This window comes from Otolemur garnettii, unplaced genomic scaffold (genome assembly GCF_000181295.1).
Source record: "Otolemur garnettii isolate 467f Iridium unplaced genomic scaffold, OtoGar3 scaffold00192, whole genome shotgun sequence".
Taxonomy (NCBI): Eukaryota; Metazoa; Chordata; class Mammalia; order Primates; family Galagidae; genus Otolemur; species Otolemur garnettii.
Genome location: NW_003852587.1, coordinates 2,650,660 through 2,669,629, shown reverse-complemented (window position 1 = coordinate 2,669,629; position 18,970 = coordinate 2,650,660). Strand labels below are relative to the sequence as shown.

At 39.1% G+C, this 18,970-nt stretch overlaps 1 pseudogene; it reads right to left on the bottom strand.

Moving 5' to 3' along the window:
- Positions 1–497: 497 nt before the first annotated feature.
- Positions 498–18,970, bottom strand: part of LOC100965896 — a 23,684-nt pseudogene continuing 5,211 nt past the window's right edge.

The following is an 18,970-nucleotide window of genomic DNA, read 5'->3' as shown; positions in this document are numbered from 1 at the left end:
TGCCCAACTTTTTGTTGTTGTTGTTGTTGTAGTTGTCATTGTTTTTTTGGCAGGCCTGGGCTGGGTTTGAACCCGCCAGCCACAGTGTATGTGGCCGGCGCCCTAACCATTGAGCTGTGGACACTGAGTCAAAAATAAGGTTTTGATTTTATTTCGCTCTTCATACATTCAATATGCTTGCAAGCCCAGAAGCCTAACTAATAATAGGCATCTGTAGTCTGGAATCATTCCCCACTCCTGAAAAGAATGCACGTGTCTATTCACACAGGGCACTTTTGGACACTATACTGCACTCAACATATTGTATAGACATAAAAGTAGAGATCAAGAACATTAAATGTCAAATATAAGGTAGTTCTTTTTTTTTTTGAAAGGAGCTTCTGCATTTAATAGTGTGCCAAAAGAATTTTAACTTATTAAATAAAATACATTCTAAGTGAACCTAAAAATTACACTTTATAAACATAAAAATACTTTATTTTGGTGTAATACATCAATCATACCTACAAATAGAAAACCAAAACTGTATATAAAGTATTTCTCACCCAGCAACAAGAAGCACTTACGTAGTTACTTTTTAAAAGGGTTAGAAAAATTATTTATAACCCACTAGGCCTAACTTACAACTTAGATATTCATACTTAAGCTAGTTAGTAATTCACTAATACTGCAAAACAAGCCTTCTAGAGACAGTGGTTTCTTCATGTTACCTGCATAACAACTGGACATATTTTAAAAAGGGGAAATCAACTGATATCTCAGCATGAATCCTAGGCATAGGTAGGTCTGGATTATGGGTCTTCTTGTCAGTGGGTTTTTCATCAGAAATATGTATTCTAAAAGAAAAGTCTTACTTTTGATTTAGAATTTTCCATCTGAGGTATTTGTACCTTCTTGGAAAAAAAGGTAATGTCTTAGATCTTTCCTTACCTCTATTTGGAGCAGGGACAGTGAGGCTGGCTAATACCCCTTTAGATTCTGATTCTGTGTATTAGGAGGAAAAAATAAAGAAAACAAACATTACTCCAGACTTTTCCATCATCCAAAAGCAATGAAACACAGCTGTTTTTTATACAGTACTAGCCAAAGAAAACAAAAATGAGAGCTTCCAAGAGCAGTCTAGTGCTCACGTTATACTTTTATACTGGTGCATATGTAAGTATAAAACAATGACATTTGGACAAAGAAGCTTTGTGGTTATTTATTTTAAAGTTACGGTACTTAAAAATTTCTTGATTAATAAATAGCTTGGATGTTTCCAGTCATGTTTCCAAGCATGAGTGATGGGTAAACTTGTTTCAGGCTGTGAGGATGAACTAGGGCAACTTGGAGCCAATTTCATGGTCATTGGCAGGTAGCCGGGCAATCAAAACTCATTGATCTTCCTCTGCAAGTACTTTATTTTTATTTATTTATTTATTTAGAGACAGAGTCTTACTGTGTCGCCCTTGGTAGAGTACCATGGCATCACAGCTCACAGCAACTTTAAACTCTTGGGCTTAAGTGATTCTCTAGCTTCAGCTTCCCAAGTAGCTGGGACTATAGGTATCTGCCACAATGCCTAGCTATTTTTTTGTTGCAGTTGTTTAGCTGGCTTGGGCCAGGTTCAAACCCGCCACCCTCAGTGTATGTGGCTGGCGCTGTAACCACTGTGCTATGGGCACCAAGCCTCTCTGCAAGTACTTTAACATGGAGTCCATCCCCTGGGCAGAGCCCCAGATTTTCTTCAGTGCTTCACGGTCCCTCATTGGCCTGTTCCAGCTCCATCTTCATGTTACAACGCACAAGAGCTTTGGAGTCCTCAAACACAACTGGATTACATGCAGTAAGCTCCTTAAGTTGAGCCATGACTTCCTGGGTAAAGGTTCTGGGCCAGAACACCTGTGAGACCAGGACCTTGCCACATGCCTCCTGTGCGGTCAGCTTCCGCCCACTGAGCAACATTTCATTTGCAGATGCTCCTCCTATAATCTTGGGAAACAACGGTAGAACAGCCATCTGGACTCTGTCTGAAGGTAGTATAGGGTGTTTGAAACCAAGCCTTTTTGTTAGCCTAAACCACATCACAAAGAGGCATTATGGATGCTTGTAGTCCAATGGCTGGACCCATTTACCACTATAATAATAGGCTGCTTAAACTGAATGAAAGTATTCACGAAGTTTCTTATAGCTTTGGCTATTTTAGTGTTTTCTCCTATCTGTTAAACGACATATGACCACAACAAATAAACACTGCCAACTGTGCTGAGCAGAACCAGCTTGCTCTCGTCAGCAGCCGTGGTGTCCAGAGCACTTTGGATTTTCTTCATTACCTCTGGATTTAGAGAGTTATTCTCAGATGACTTTGTGGATAACAAGATGTGGGTGAAGCCATCCTGCTTCCTGACGACAGTATCACTGTATCTGTAGGAGCTCTCTGTTGGCTTCACACTGAAACATAACCACTTGTTAAAAGGCTGATCTCTTCTGTCGTCAGTAAATTTCCTTTTCACAGCTGTTGCTCCTGTAACAGATTTCTGTATGTTGGTTGTTCCATGGGCTGTTAATGCATCCATGAACGGAGATGTTCCTTTCCCGTTCATGGCTAAACTGGTGACCATGGCTGCAGTTACAGGGCCAGGCACCCGAGGCACTAGTGGGTATATCTGGGGCCTGCTCCCTATTCTGGCCCGCTCCGCTCTGGGGCACAAAAGAGCTGCTCTGCTGTCACCTCACATGCCACTGTGTCTTCTTGACCCTGCTTGACAGGGTCCAGTTTCTCAGGCTCTCATTCTGAAAGCCATCCACTGAAGTCCTATTCTTAACGGAGCTCTTAGGCACAAGTATCTTGATATCTGACTTTGCTAGGTCCATATTTTTCCAGCTGGAGAGAGATAGAGCTGTGTTTTTCTTGAACTTCTGGCTGGCAGCAAACAACTGGTTGTTTTTAGACTCATGGTCTTTGCAAATCACTAGTGCCTTAGAAGAGGTTTTAGGAAAGTTGCTGTTAGTGGATCTGGAGATCTGTTTCCTAGCAGTGTTTGGAGAGGTCCGGTTTGTTCTAGTTAATGTGTTTTCTTTCTGCTTTTTGGTGTGGCACCTGTTAAAGTCATGCATATACTCCTCACAGTTCACCAGGGGCTGCTCTGGCTTCCAAGTGTCACCCTCGCTATCATAGCCTTTCCACCAAACCAAGTACTCTGTCTTCCCTTTTTTGTTTTTCCTTTTGTCATCAATTCTTTCTTTCTTTGTTTTTTAATTAAATGTTAGCTGTGTACATTAATGCAATCATGGGGTACAGTGTGGTGTTTTCATATATAATTTAAAATATTTTCATCAAACTAGTTAACATAGCCTTTGTCATTTTCTTAGTTATTGTATTGACGTTTATATTCTACTTTTAGAAAGATTCACTTGTACCCTTGAAAGATAAACCATAGAGGTGATCCCTCCAATCACCCACTCTCCACCCAGCCACCCCCCTTCCCCCTCCCCATATTCTTAGGTTATAATTAGGTTATAGCTTTCATATGAAAGCTATAAATTAGTTTCATAATAGGGCTGTGTACATTGAATACTTTTTCTTCCATTCTTGTGATATTTTGCTAAGAAAAACATTTTCCAGCCCCATCCATATAAACATGAAGGAGGTAAAGTCTCCATCTTTATTTAGGGCTGCATAATATTCCATGGTGTACATATACCACAATTTATTGATTCTTTTGTGGGTTGATGGGCACTGGGGCTTCTTCCATGACCTGGCAATTATGAATTGGGCTGCAATAAACATTCTGATACAAATGTCTTTGTTGTAATGTGGGTTTTGGTCTTCTGGATATATACCTAATAAAGGAATTGCAGGATCAAGTGGCAGGTCTGTTTTTAGTTCTCTAAGTGTTCTCCAGACGTCTTTCCAAAAGGAACGTATTAGTTTGCATTCCCACCAACAGTGTAGAAGTGTTCCCTTTTCTCCACATCCACGCCAGCATCTCTGGTTTTGGGATTTTGTGATATGGGCTAATCTTATTGGAGTGAGGGGATATCTCAAAGTAGTTTTGATTTGCATTTCTCTGATGATTAAGGATGGTGAGCATTTTTTCATATATCTGTAGGCCGTACGCCATTCTTCTTTGGAGAAATTTCTCTTCAAGTCCCTTGCCCACCCTGAGACGGGATCACTCGTTCTCTTCTTGCTAATACGTTTGAGTTCTCTATGGATTCTGGTTATTAAACCTTTGTCAGAGACATAACCTGCAAATATCTTCTCCCATTCTGAGGGCTGTCTGCTTGCTTTACTTACTGTGTTCTTGGCTGTGTAGAAGCTCTTTAGTTTGATGAGGTCCCAATAGTGTATTTTTGATGTTGCTTCAATTGCCTGGGGTGTCCTCCTCATAAAATATTTGCCCAGGTGGATTTCTTCAAGTGTTTTCCCTACACTTTCTTCTAGTATTTTTATGGTTTCATGTCTTAAGTTTAAATCTTTAATCCAGTGAGAGTCTATCTTAGTTAATGGTGAAAGGTGTGGGTCCAGTTTCAGTCTTCTACAGGTTGCCAGCCAGTATGCCCAGCACCATTTGTTAAATAGGGAATCTTTTCCCCACTCAGTGTTTTTAATTGGCTTGTTGAAGATAGGGTAACGGTAAGTAGCTGGATTCATCTGTTGGCTCTCTTTTCTATTCCATACATCTACCTCTGTTTTTGTGACAGTACCATGCTATTTAATCACTATTGATTTATAGTATAATCTGAGGTCTGGTAGTGTGATTCCTCCTGCTTTGTTTTTATTCCTGAGTAATATCTTGGCTATGCGAGGTTTTTTCTGATTCTGTGTAAAATGAAGTATTTTTTTTCAAGATCTTTAAAATATGACAGTAGGGCTTTAATAAGGATTGCATTAAAATTATATATTGCTTTGGGTAATATGGGCATTTTAACAACATTGATTCTTCCCAGCCATGACCATGGTATGTTTTTCCATTTGTTAACATTTTCAGCTATTTCTTTTCTTAGAGTTTCATAGTTCTCTTATAGAGATCTTTCACATCCTTTGTTAGGTAAACTCCCAAATATTTCATCTTCTTTGCCACTACTTTAAACGGAATAGAGTCCTTGACTATTTTTTCAGCTTGGCGGCTGTTGTTATATATAAAGGCTACAGATTTATGAGTGTTGATTTTGTATCCTGAGACACTGCTGTATTCCTTGATCACTTCTAAGAGTTTTGTGGTCGAATCCCTGGTGTTTTCCAGATATACAATCATATCATCTGCGAAAACTGACAGTTTAATTTCTTCTGACCCTATATGGATGCCCTTAATCACCTTTTCTTCCCTAATTGCAATGCCTAAAACTTCCATTTCAATGTTAAAGAGCTATGGAGACATTGGGCAACCTTGCCTGGTTCCTGATCTGAATGGAAATGATTTCAACTTAACTCCATTCAATATAATATCGGCTGTGGGCTTGCTGTAGATGGCCTCTATCAGTTTAAGAAATGTCCCTTTTATACCAATTTTTTTTAGTGTTCTGATCATGAAGGGATACTGGATATTATCAAAAGCTTTTTCTGCATCAATTGAGAGAATCATATGGTCTTTCTTTTTGATTTTTTTATGTGATGAATTATATTTATAGATTTATGTATGTTGAACCATCCTTGAGATCCTGGGATAAAACCCACTTGGTCATGGTGTATAATTTTTTTGATGTGTTGCTGGGTTCTGTTTGTTAGGATCTTGTTGAATATTTTTGCATCAATATTAATTAGTGATATTGGTCTATAATTTTCTTGTTGGGTCTTTTCCTGGTTTGGGTATCAAGGTGATGTTTGCTTCATAGAATGTGCTGGGTAGTATTCCGTCTTTTTCTATATTTTGGAAAAGGTTGAGTAAAATAGGTACTAGTTCCTCTTTGAAGGTTTGGTAGAATTCTGAGAAGCCTTCTGGTCCTGGGATTTTCTTTTTAGGGAGATTTTGTATAGTTGATGCTATTTTAGAACTTGACATAGGCCTGTTCAACATTTCCACTTGATTTTTTCTTAGTCTTGGAAGGTGGTATGCTTCCAAGTATTGGTTGATTTCCTTCAGATTTTCATATTTCTGGGAATAAAGTTTCTTGTAATATTCATTAAGGATTTTTTTGATTTCTAAGGGTCTGTTGTTATTTCATCTTTACCATTTCTGATTGATGAGATTAGAGATTTTACTCTTCTTGGTTAGGTTGGCCAAAGGTTTATCTATTTTATTGACATTTTTGATTTATTGATCTGTTGTATAATCCTTTTATTTTCAATTTCATTTAATTCTGCTCTAATTTTGGTTATTTCTTTTCTTCTGCTGGGTTTGGGATTGAAATATTCTTCCTTTTCCAGTTGCTTGAGATATCCCATTAAGTTGTTAACTTCCTCTCTTTCCGTTCTCTTGAGGAAGGCTTTGCAATGCTATACATTTCCCTCTTAGGACTGCCTTTGCAGGATCCCAGAGATTCTGATAACTTGTGTCTTCATTATCGTTTTGTTCCAAAAATTTGGTGATTTCCTTCTTGATCTCATCTTTGACCCATCTATCATTCAGCATAAGGTTATTTAGCTTCCATGTTTTTGTATGAGTCTGCAAATTTCTGTTGTTACTGAGTTCAACTTTTATTCCATGATGATCTGAGAAGATGCAAGGAATAATTTCTATTCTTTTAAATTCACTGAGGTTAGACTTATGACCTAAGATGTGATCAATTTTGGAGTATGTTCTGTGTACTAATGAGAAAAATGTGTATTCAGTTTTGTTAGGATGAAAAGTTCTGTAGATGTCTGTTAGGTCCAAAAGTTGAATAGTTAAATTTAAATCTAAAATTTCTTTGCTAAGCTTCTTATTGGAGGATCTATCTAACATTGCCAAAGAAGTGTTAAAATCTCCGACTATGATGGGGTTGGGAGAGATCAAGTTGCTCATGACTGTTAAAGTATCTCTTATAAATTGAGGTGCATTCTGGTTGGGGTCATAGATATTGATAATTGAGATCTCATCATATTGAGTATTACCCTTAACAAATATAAAATGGCCATCCTTATCCTTGCTTACTTTTGTTGGTTTAAAGCCTATTGTATCTGTCAATAAAATTGGAACACCTGCTTTTTTCTCCTTTCCATTTGCCTGGAAAATAGATGATCATCCTTTCACCCTGAGTCTATATTTATCTTTTAAAGTAAGATGCAATTCTTGAATACAGCAGATGTCTGTTGTCTGAGTTTCTGTATCCAGTCAGCCCATCTCTGCCTCTTTAGAGGACAGTTTAAGCCATTCACATTGATTGAAATTATTGATAGACTGGGTAAAATTTTGGGCATTAATTTGCTGAAAAGTCCAGTAGACATTTTTAATCCTTTCACTACTGTGGAAGTTGGAATTTGATCAAAATTTTCTGGTTGGATTTGTTTATGTGGTGGAGGATTGCGCTGGTCATTATGGAGGATAGGTCTGAGGATATCCTGGAGGGCTGGTTTAGTTATGACAAATTTCTTCAACATGTGAATGTTGTTAAAGTATTTAATTTCTCCATCATAAATGAAACTCAGTTTAGCTGGATACAGGATCCTGGGTTGAAAGTTATTTTGTTTTAGGAGATTAAAAGTCAATGACCATCCTCTTCTAGCCTGGAAGGTTTCAGCAGAGAGCTCTGCAGTCATTCTAATACTCTTCCCCTTGTAGGTTATGGTTTTCTTACATCTTACTGCTTTCAGAATTTTCTGTTTTATGTTAATTTTAGAGAAGTTAATTATGATGTGCCTGGGGGATGTCTTGTTCAGGCTGAGTTGTGCTGGGATTCTGAAACTATCTGCTATCTGAATTTCAGAATCTCTTGGCATGTCTAGAATGTTCTCTTTCATAATTTCATGAAGGAGAGCCTCCGTGTTTTGTGAAGCAACTTCGTCATCTTCAGGGATTCCTATAAGGTGAATATTAGTTTTCTTCGAATTATCCCAGAGCTCTCTGAGAGTAAGATTGGTTTTTGATCTCCATTTCTTTTCATCTTTGAGCTCTTGGGCTCGTTCAAAAGCTTTGTTTTCAATGTAGAGATCCTTTCTTCTGCCTGTTAGATTCTGTTATCGAGGGATTCTACCATATTTTTTAGATCTTTGAGGGCTTTAAACTCTTGCCTCAATGTGTCAAAATCTTTGGTCATTTTATCTTTGAAATTGTTGAATTCTTTTTTTCTTTTCTTTTCTTTTCTTTTTTTTTGAGACAGAGCCTCAAGCTGTCCTCCTGGGTAAAGTACTGTGGCATCACAGCTCACAGCAACCTTCAACTCCTGGGCTGAAGCAAGTCTCCTGCCTCAGCCTCCCAAGTAGTTGGGACCACAGGTGCCCACCACAACACCCAGCTATTTTTTGGTTGCAGCCATCGTTGTTTGGTGGGCAGGGCTGGATTTGAACCCGCCAGCTCAGATATATGTGACTGGTGCCTTAGCCACTTGAGCCACAGGTGCTGAGTCGAAATCATTGAATTCTTGAGACATCTTTTGAATAATTTCTTAAAATTCTAATTCCCTCCTTTCCTCCAATCTGTTAATCTTATTTACTATCCAGATTCTGAACTGGATTTCTGTCATCTCAGCCATCTGTTTGTTGATGGGATCGTCAATTGCTTTTGCCCCATCCTTCCTTGGGGGACTTGATCTACTCTGGTTATTCTGGTTACCAGAGTTTTTCCACTGATTCCGCCCCATGGTGAATTTGCACCATTTGGAGACTGTCCCAAAACTGTTTACCCTGTGGCTGCCACTGGAGAAGATGCCGGTTTCCTCTGGTTGTCAAAATAGATAGGGCCTGTCTGTCCAGAAAAGCTTCAGGGGTGTGAGCCTTATTATTCTAGCTGCTGTGGCTGTTGCTCTTCACCCCTGGGTACTGCCATGCCTGTGTGGTTCCCTCTCAATTGACTGTCCTCTCGAAGTTGTCAGGCCACTGGGCCTGGGATGCCAGGAACGCGTGGGTTGATCAGTCCTGGGGCATCTTGCTCAGGTGCTGGGGGCGGTCGCCCAGCGGGTTGAACAGTCCTCAGCGTGCCCTGTTTGGGTGCCCAGGTTGGCGGCCAAGTGGCAGCCTAGGAGGACGCATGGGTCGAACAGTCCTCAGCATGCCCAGCTCGGGTGTCGGAGGTGGTGGCTGAGTGGCAGCAGGTACACCGGGCACTCATGGGTCAAATAGTCCTCAGGGCCTCACTGGGGTACCCAGGGGGTGGTGGCCAAGAGGCAGCAGCTGGGGGTGGGGGTCAGACAGTGCTCAGGGGGCCCCACTCCAGTGCATGGGGGGGGGATCAGCGGCAGCTGTGTGTGGGATGTGTGGGTCAAACAGTCTTGGGTGTGCCCCACTTGGGTACCCTGGGGTGGCTGTCACGTGGTGGGAGCCTGTACAGGTCAAATAGTCCTCAGTGTGCCCTGCTTGGGTGCCTGGGGGTGGTGGCTGAGAGCAGTGGCAGCTGCACTGGGGACGTGTGGGTCAAACAGTCCTGGGTGCACCCGCTCTGGTGCCTGAGGGTGGTGGCCAACTGGCAGCAGCCGTGCTGGTCGAACAGTCCTTGGCTTGCCCCACTAGGTGCCCCGGGGCAGCAGACTCGGGGGAACGCATGGGTCAAATAGTCTTCAGCCTACCCTGCTGGGGTGCCTGGGGGCAGCAACTGAGCGGGAAACACATAGCTCAAGCAGTTCTCCTGCTACAGGGCCGGGACAGGGTGCTTGGTCCCGCAGGGGTGGGGGATGCTGTTCTTGGGCCTCCTCTCACTGTCTCTGCAGGCAAGGGGGGGAAGGGTGGACTGGGAATTCAGAATGGCCGAAATGTTAGTTTGATTTTTCTGCCTGGCTAGAGGGTGTTTGGAGTCTCAGCAGGGTCCCTCTAGGGGAGTAGACCCCTCTTTCTGTGGCTCTCACCCGTGGGGTGAGACAATAAGTCCTCAGTTTACCACTTGCCTATAGGAAACTCACAGGAGAAGACAGAGACAAAACACAACTTTCTTGGGGGAGAGGATGGACACTCTTCCTTTGGGATGTATATGTACCTTTAGATTGCTTTCTAGGAGTCACAACTTGCCTCAGCAGAGTTGTCCTGCAGATATCACTCTTCTCTCTCAGCTGAGCTCCTAGTCTTCAACTTTGTTGGGTATTTTCTGGACTTTATCCTTCCCTCTGGATGGGAGCTTCTGTAGGCGGCTGGTATCTGTCGCCCATTGTACTTCCCTACCCCCCTCCATCAGTTCTTTCAACCTTACCAGAGCCAGTTGGTGGAGCTGAACATAATTCAGTTACTTCTCTTCCAAATCCTGTACGCCCAAATAACTGATAACAACCAGTACTACCCAACTAATATTAGACTTTTCGGATCAGGAATCACAGCCATTTTCAATTATTCTGTAAGACCTGTGAGTATAATGGTTTAATGTGTTTTCATGATAGTGAGTATTGACCTCTTATTTCCAAGTTTAGAATTCACTGAAACATATCTTGTAGGGACAATCTAGTGGTGATGAATTTTCTTAGTGTTTGCTTATCTGAGAAAGAATTTATTTCACCTTCATACACAGTTTCTGGTTGAGAGTATTGAAAATAGGACCCCAATCCCTCCTGGCTTATAAAGTTTCTGCTGAGAAGCCTGCTGTTAGTCTGGGTTTTCCTTATAGGTGATTAGACCTTTTTCTCTTACTTCTTTAAATTTTTTTTTCTTCACATTGACTTTAGGTATTCTGACTACATGCCTTGGTATAGTCAGTCTTGCCATGTAATCTCGCCAATTTTCACTGAGCCTCTTATATCTAGATATATAAATCTCTTGCAAGATCAGGGAATTTTTTCCCAATTATTCCCTTCCCAAATAAGCTTCCCAAATAAGCTTTCTATGTTTTCTACTTCTCCATCAGGAATACCTATCATTCATAGGTTTGAACACTTGCCATATTCTTCTATTTCTCAAAGCCTTTGTTTATTTTTTAATTTTTTTCTTTATTTGGGTTAATTTGAAAGGTGTGTCTTCAAGCTTTGACATTTTCTTCTGCTTGGTCTATTTGAGCTCTCAGCTATGTTTTGTGATTCTTTCACTGAGTCTTTCATTTGCATAAGTTGTTTTTTTCAGCATCTATCTCTTTAGTGATTTTTTTTTTTTTTATTCAAGTCCTGGATTTTTTTCTAGTTTCCTTGTGTTTTAAAATTTACTGGGTAGTGCCTGTAGCTCAGTGGGTAGGGCATGGGCCACATACACCGGAGCTGGCAGATTTGAACCTGGCCTGGGCCTGCTGAAACAACAATGACAACTGCAACAACAACAAAAAATAGGCAGGTGTTGTGGTGGGCATCTGTAGTCCCAGCTACTTGGGAGGCTGAGGCAAGAGAATCACTTAGGCCCAAGAGTCTGAGGTTGCTATGAGCTGTGATGCCATGGAACTCTATCCAGGGCGACAGCTTGAGACTCTGTCTCAAAAAAAATTTATTTAAGAAAGCAGAATTACTTCCCATTTTATTTTCATATATTCTAACACTAAGGTTAACTCCACTTGATACTTACACTGAATACTATGGCCATCATTGCAGAAATATTTCCTTAAATCATATACATTTCTCAATAATGTCTGTAATAACATATCTATCATAATCTAATTTGGGAAGATTATTTCATTGGTCATTTTCAACTACCTCTTTCAGATTTCAATAAAATATGTGATTAATAGTATCACCTACCTTAATGAACAAAAAGGAATCAGGTTTCTAACTATGCTAGAAGCAATGCTGGTAGAGTACAGCTAGAGACCTTTAAAAATAAGCCACTTCCTGTCATATTCTTCAGGCAGAGCAATTATCTCTCTGACTTTGGATCTGTGTATTACTGCCAAAGGCAGAAAATAGGTAGAAAGTAATCTCCGAAGGCTTTCTCCAACATCTGCTGTCTACAGTTACACATACATACTTCATTTGCCCCATGTGTAAACTTTAGCTGTTAAGAACAGCATACTTTCAATTTCATTGCAGGAGTGTGCACAAAGCTAAGTATCCAGCCACCAGTCAGTGTCTCATACTATTAGATGTGATTTATGTTAGATAAATGCCTGTTAGAATGTACCAGGATCTGATTTTCAGTGTGCTGCTTCTGATTTACGCTCTTATTGCAAATGTTTTATTTTTTCCCCGGTTGATCTTTTAAATCAGATTTTGCAATTCTTATTTTTTAACTTTTTAATTTCAGAATGTCATAGGGATGTTTTGGTTATGTGAATTACTTTTGTACAGTTTCAGTGAAAGTTGCAAGTGTGCCCATCACCCAGATAGTGTGCACTGAGTGTTTTAGGAGTGAATTTATTCCTCCCCTACTGGCCCCTCTCACCTGCTTGCTTTCTGTTGAGTTTTACTATTAAATGTGCACATAGGTATTGATAGATTAGTTCCAGTGTAATGGTATATCTGGTGTTTTTTTTTCTGTTCTTGCAGTACTTCACTCAGAAAATTGGTTTCCAGGTCCATCCAGGTTGTTACAAAAAATATTAGTTCATCCTTTTATTATGACTGAGTAGTACTCCATGATATACATATACTACACTTTATTAATCTTCTCATGCATTGACAGGCACTTGAATTATGCTGCAATAAACATTCAAGTACAGGTATTTTTTGATAAAGTGACTTTTTTTCCCTTTGTGTAAATGCCGAATAGTGGGATTGCTGTGTCAAATAGTAGGTCCACTTTTAGTTCTTTGTAGTATCTTCATATGCTTTTCCATAGAGGTTGTACTAGTTTACAGTCCCACCAACAGTTTATAAGCATTCCTTTCTATACACATCTGCACCAGCATCTGTTGTTTTGGAATTTTTTTTTTCAAGATAGAGTCCCACTATGTCACTGTCTGTAGAGTGCTATAGTATCACAGCTCACAGCCACCTCAAACTTTGGCCTAAGTGATTCTCCTGCCTTAGCCTCCCAAGTAGCTGGGACTACAGGCACTCGCCACAATGCTCAGCTATTTTTTGGTTGCAAGTTGTTACTGCTGTTTAGTAGGCCTGGGCTGGGCTAGAACCCGCTAGCCTTGGTGTATGTGGCTGGCACCCTACTCACTGAACTATGGGCACCGAGCCTGTTTTGGGATTTTTTGATGAAAGCAGTTTTCACTAGAGTTAGGTGATATCTCATTGTGGTATTGATTTGCATTTCTCTGATTAGAGATTCTGAACATTTTTCATATGTTTATTTGCCATTAGTCTATCTTCATTTGAAAAGATCCTGTTCATGTCTTTTGCCCACTTTTTTTTTTTTTCTTTTCAGTTTTGGCCAGGGCTGGGCTTGAACCCACCATCTCTGGTATATGGAGCTGGTGCCCAACTCCTTTGAGCCACAGGTGCTGCCTTCTTTGCCCACTTTTTAATGGGATTGTTTGTTTTTTTTTTCTTGTTTTCTTGAATTCTTTATAGATTCTGATTATCAACCCTTTGTCGGATATATAAACATGCAAATATTTTCTCCCATTCTGTAGGTTGTCTTTTTGCTCTATTGATTGTTTCCTTTGGCTGTGGCAGAAGCATTTAAATTTAATCAGGTCTGATTTATTTATTTTGTTGCTGTGATTGCCTTTGGGGTCTTTTTCAAAAGTTCTTTGCCTAGGCTGATATATATGAGTTTTTCCAAACTCCTTTTTTAGAATTCTTAGTTTTATGCCTTATGTTTAAGTCTATTATCCATTGTGAATTAATTTTTGTGAGTGGTAGGAGGTACATATCCTGTTTAAGTTCTACATATGGCTATCCAATTTTCCCAACACCATTTATTGAATAGGGATTCTTTCCCCAAGTATATATCATGATCTACTTTGTCAGATGGCAATATGATGATGGTTTATATTGTGTTTTCTGTTCTGTACGTTGGTCTATGTCTGTTTTGTTATGCCAGTACCATGCTGTTTTGTTTACTATAGCCTTGTAGTATAGCTGGAAGTGTGGTAAAGTGATGCCTCCTGATTTATCCTTTTTGTTTAAGATTTCATTGGCTATTCAAACTCTTTTTTGGTTTCACAAAAAGTATACAGTTTTTTCTAGATCTGTGAAAAATGATGCTGGTATTTTACTTTTTATATTTATTTTTGGTTAATAAGAGGGTACTTAGAATTAGGTTACATTGTTTGTGTTTGTAAGGTAAAGTCAGAGTTGCAGTTATGTCCTTCACTCAGGAACAGTGCCATATACCCATATTTTTGTACCCATCAGGTGGGAACTCATCAAACTCCTTCCCCTCTTGAATTTAATTGGGTTTTTCTCTCATGTGGGCCTATCATTGTTAAGCTACTGGTATTAAGTACATGAGATGCTTTTTTTTCTATGCTTGTGATCTTTTCTTTTCTTTCCTTTTTTTTTTTTTTTTTTTGAGACAGTCTCAAGCTGTCACCCTGGGTGTAGTGCTGTGGTATCACAGCTCACAGCAACCTCAGACTCTTGGGCTTGAGCAATTCTCTTGCCTCAGCCTCCCAAGTAGCTGGGATGACAGGTACCCACCACAAAGCCTGGCTATTTTTTTTTTGTTGTTTTTGCAGTTGTCATTGTTGTTTTAGCAGTTCTGGGGCTGGGTTTGAACCTTCTAGCCCCAGTGTATGTGGCCGGCGCCCTATCCCCTGAGCTGCAGGCACCACCCCATTCTTGTGATATTTTACTTAAGAAAATGTTTTCTATATCCTTCCAGGTAAGTATGAAAGATACAAAGTCTCCATCTATTTTATGGCTGAGTAGTAGTCTATGGTATACATACAGCACAGTTTATTAATCCTTTCATGGGTTGATGAGCACTTGTGTTGCTTCTGTACCTTTGTAAAATCAAACAAAAATAGTCATATTACCATAAGGACATTTGCACTTGTATGTTTACAGATGTTGGTATTTTAATGGGGACCACACTGAATCTGTAGCTCACTGTGGGTAGTACAGACATTTTAACAATGTTGATTCTACTGATCCGTTAGCATATGTTTTTCCATTTGTTTACATTCTTTGCAGTCCTTCCTCACTAACTTGTAGTTCTCCCAGTAGATGTCTTTTACTTCCTTGGTTAAATATATTCCTAGGTATTTTTTTCTCTTTGTTGCCACTATAGTGAAAGGTATTGAGTCTTTAATTTGGTTCTCAGCTTGACTGTAGTTGATATATAGGAATGGTATTGATTTGTCAATATTGATTTTATAACCTGAGACTCCCTGAATTTATTTATCAGTTCCAAAGTCTTTTGGCAGAATCTTTGAATTTTTCTAAATATAAGATCATATTGTCAGCAAAGAATGATAGTTTGACCTCTTCTGCTCCTATTGAGATATCCTTGGTTTGCTCTGAATGTTCTGGCTAGCACTTCTAGCACTGTGTTGAATAGAAAAGGTGACAGTGGGCAACTTTGTCTAGTTCCAAATCTAAATAGTAATGCTTTTGATAGTTTCTCATTCAGGATGATGTTGGTTGTGGGTTTGTTGTATATGGCTTTTACAATTTTGAGGTATGTTCCATATATCCTTATTTTGTTAGAAGTTCTTATTATGAAAGATTGCTGAATTTTTCAAATGCTTTTCTATATCTATTGTTTTTGCTTCTATTTATGTGATGAATCACATTTATACAGGTTTGCCTATGCTGAACCATCCTTGCATACCTGAGATTAAACCCACTTGATTATGGTGGATTATTTTTCTGATGTGCTCCTGAATTCAGTTTGCTAGAATTTTATTAAGAATTTTTGCATCTATATTCATAAGGGATATTGGTCTGCAGTTTTCTTTTTTGTTGTGTCCTTTCTTGGCTTTGGTATCAAGGTGATTATGGTTTCATAAAGGGAGTTTGGGAGGATTCCTTCCTTCTCGATGTAATGAAATTATGCAATATATGTACCAGTTCCTTTGTGTAGGTCTGGTAAAATTGGGCTGTAAAACCATCTGGTCCAGGAATTTTCTTCATTGGAAAGTTTTTAATTACTGCTTCAATTTTGTTGCTTGATATTGGTCTGTTTAGGAGTTATATTTATTCCTGATTGAGCCTAGGGAGTTTGTATGTTCCCAAGAATTTGTCCATTTCCTCAATGTTTTCCGGTTTATGTGCATAGAGGTTTTTATTGTGTTGAGAGGTTATGTTTTGTATTTCTGTGATATCCATTGTAATATCTCCTTTTTCATTTGTGATTAAGTTTGTTAAGTCTTTTCTTTTCTGTTTTTGCTAATCTTGAGAGAGGATACCTGAGAAGGGTGAGGTCTAGGAGAACAGGTCTTCTCAAGGAGACGACAAGGATATACCTGCAAGGTCCTCTCCATGGTGACTCAGCTCTTGGGAATTTGTAACTTGGAAATATCCAATTTCTGTGAAATCCTGTAGTTCTGTAGGGGCTGGAATAGCATCTCCTGCTTGATTCAAACTGGCCAATGAGAGGGGTACCTGTGGGGTGGAACTTTTTGACTGTCAGTAAAAAGGGAAAGACCAAGCCAGTTGGGGAGTGCAACCATTGGGAATTCTTCTATGCCCTAAGTTCCCTGCTGGTGAATAAATCTCTTCCTCTTATAAACATGGTGTTTGGGTGCTCTTTCTCTCTGTTGGGTCTTGTCTGCCTGCAACATTTTCATAGGTGGTCTATTAATTTTACCATTTCAAAAGATCAAACTTTTTGTTTCATTAATCTTCTGTATATATATTTTATTATCAATTTCATTTAGTTCATTTAGCTCTGATCTTAGTTATTTCTTTTCTTCTGCTTGGTATGGGATTGGTTTGTTCTAACTTTTCTAATTTCCTTGAGATGATTGATTAGATTGTTGGTTTGTAAACTTTCTGTATTTTTTGATATAGGTAGGCATTTAAGGTTATAAATTTACCCCTGAGGACTACTTTTGCTGAATCCCACAGATTTGCTAATGTATGCCCTTCGTTATGTAGTTTGAAGAATCTTATGATTTCCATCTTCATTTCTTCCTTGACCAAGTAATCATTCAATATTAGGTTAATTTCCATGATGTATAGAATTGAATCTTTCTGTTGGAGTTGATCTCTTCTCCTCTCCCCTCCTGTCCCTCAAGCTGTTCTTGAATTCCTGAGTTCTAGCAATCCACCCACATCAGCCTCACAGAGTGCTAGGATTACAGGCATGAGCTGCTGCACCCAGCTTAGTTGGAGTTGATTTCTAATTTTATTCCACTGTGGTCTGAGAAAATACTTTGTATGATTTCTTTTCTTTTGAATTTGTGGAGACATGTTTTGTGGCCTAAGATGTTATCAGTCTTGGAGAATGTTCCATGTGCTGATGAGAAGAATGTATATTCAGTAATTTTTGGGTAGAATGGTCTGTAAATGTCTGTTAGACCCATTTGCTTCAGTATCTTGTTTAAGTCCCATATTTGTTTGTTTATTTTCTGCTTGGAGGATCCATCCAGTTCTGTCAGTGGGGTGTTGAAATTTCCAGCTATTTGAATGTTGCTGTTTATCATTTTGTTTAGATCTAGTAGGGCTTGTTTTATAAATCTGGGTGCACTGGTGTAAGGTGAATAAATATTTAGAATTGTTATGTCTTGTTAAACTGTTCATTTTACCATTATTTGATGACCATCTCTTTACTTGTATTGCTTTGAAATTTATATTATCTGATGTGAGTATGGCTACACCAGCTTTCTTTTGCTTTGCATTTCCATGGAATATTGTTTTTATCCTTAAGTCTGAATGAGTTCTTGTGGATTAAATGCATTTCCTGGAGATAGCACATACTTGGCATGTTTTTTTTTTAATTAAATCATAGCTGTGCACATTAATACTGTCATGGGGTAGTGTGCTGTTTCTATATACAATTTGAAATACTTTCATCAAACTGTTTAACATAGCCTTCATGTCATTTTCTTAGTTATTGTGTTAAGACATAGTCTTCATTTAGAAAGATTCACATGTACCTTTAAAAGACGAACCATAGACATGATCCCACCAATCACTCTCCCTCCACCCGTCATTCCCCCTCCCCTCCCCTTTTCCCATATTCTTGGACTACAATTGGATTATAGCTTTCCTATGATAGTTAAGAATTAGTTTCATAATAGGGCTGAGTACATTGGATACTTTTGCTTCCATTCTTGAGACACTTTGCTGAGAAGAATATTTTCCAGCTCCATCCATGTACACACGAAGGAGGTAAAGTCTCCATCTTTCTTTATGGCTGCATAGTATTCCATAGTGTACATATATCACAATTTATTGATCCATTCATGGATCGATGGGCACTTGGGCTTCTTCCATGACCTACCAATTATGAATTGGGCTGCAATAAACATTATGGTACAAATATCTTCGTTATAATGTGATTTTTCATCTTCTCGATACATACCTAGTAAAGGAATTATAGGATCAAATGGCAGGTCTATTTTTAGTTCTCTACGTGTTCTCCAGATGACTTTCCAAGAGGAATGTATTAGTTTGCAATCCCACCACCAGTGTAGAAGTGTTCCCTTTTCTCCACAACTATGCCAGCATCTCTGATTTTGGGATTTTGTGATATGGGCTAATCTTACTGGTGTTAGATGATGTCTCAAAGTAGTTTTGATTTGCATTTCTCTGATGATTAAGGATTATGAGAATTTTTTTCATATATCTGTAGGCCATGTGCCTGTCTTCTTCGGAGAAGTTTCTCTTCAAGTCCCTTGCAAGCCCACCCTGAGATAGGATCACTTGTTCTCTTCTTGCTAATACCTTTGAGTTGTCTGTGGATTCTGGTTATTAAACCTTTGTCAGAGATATAAACAGCAAATATCTTCTCCCATTCTGAGGGCTGTCTTCTTGCTTTACTTACTGTGTTCTTGGCTGTGCAGAAGCTTTTTAATTTGATGAGGTCCCAGTTGTGTATTTTTGATGTTGCTTCAATTGCCCAGGGGGTTCTCGTCATAAAATTTTCACCCAGGCTGATTTATTCAAGAGTTTTCCCTACACTTTCTTCTAGTATTTTTCTAGTTTCATGGCTTAAGTTTAAATCTTTAATCCA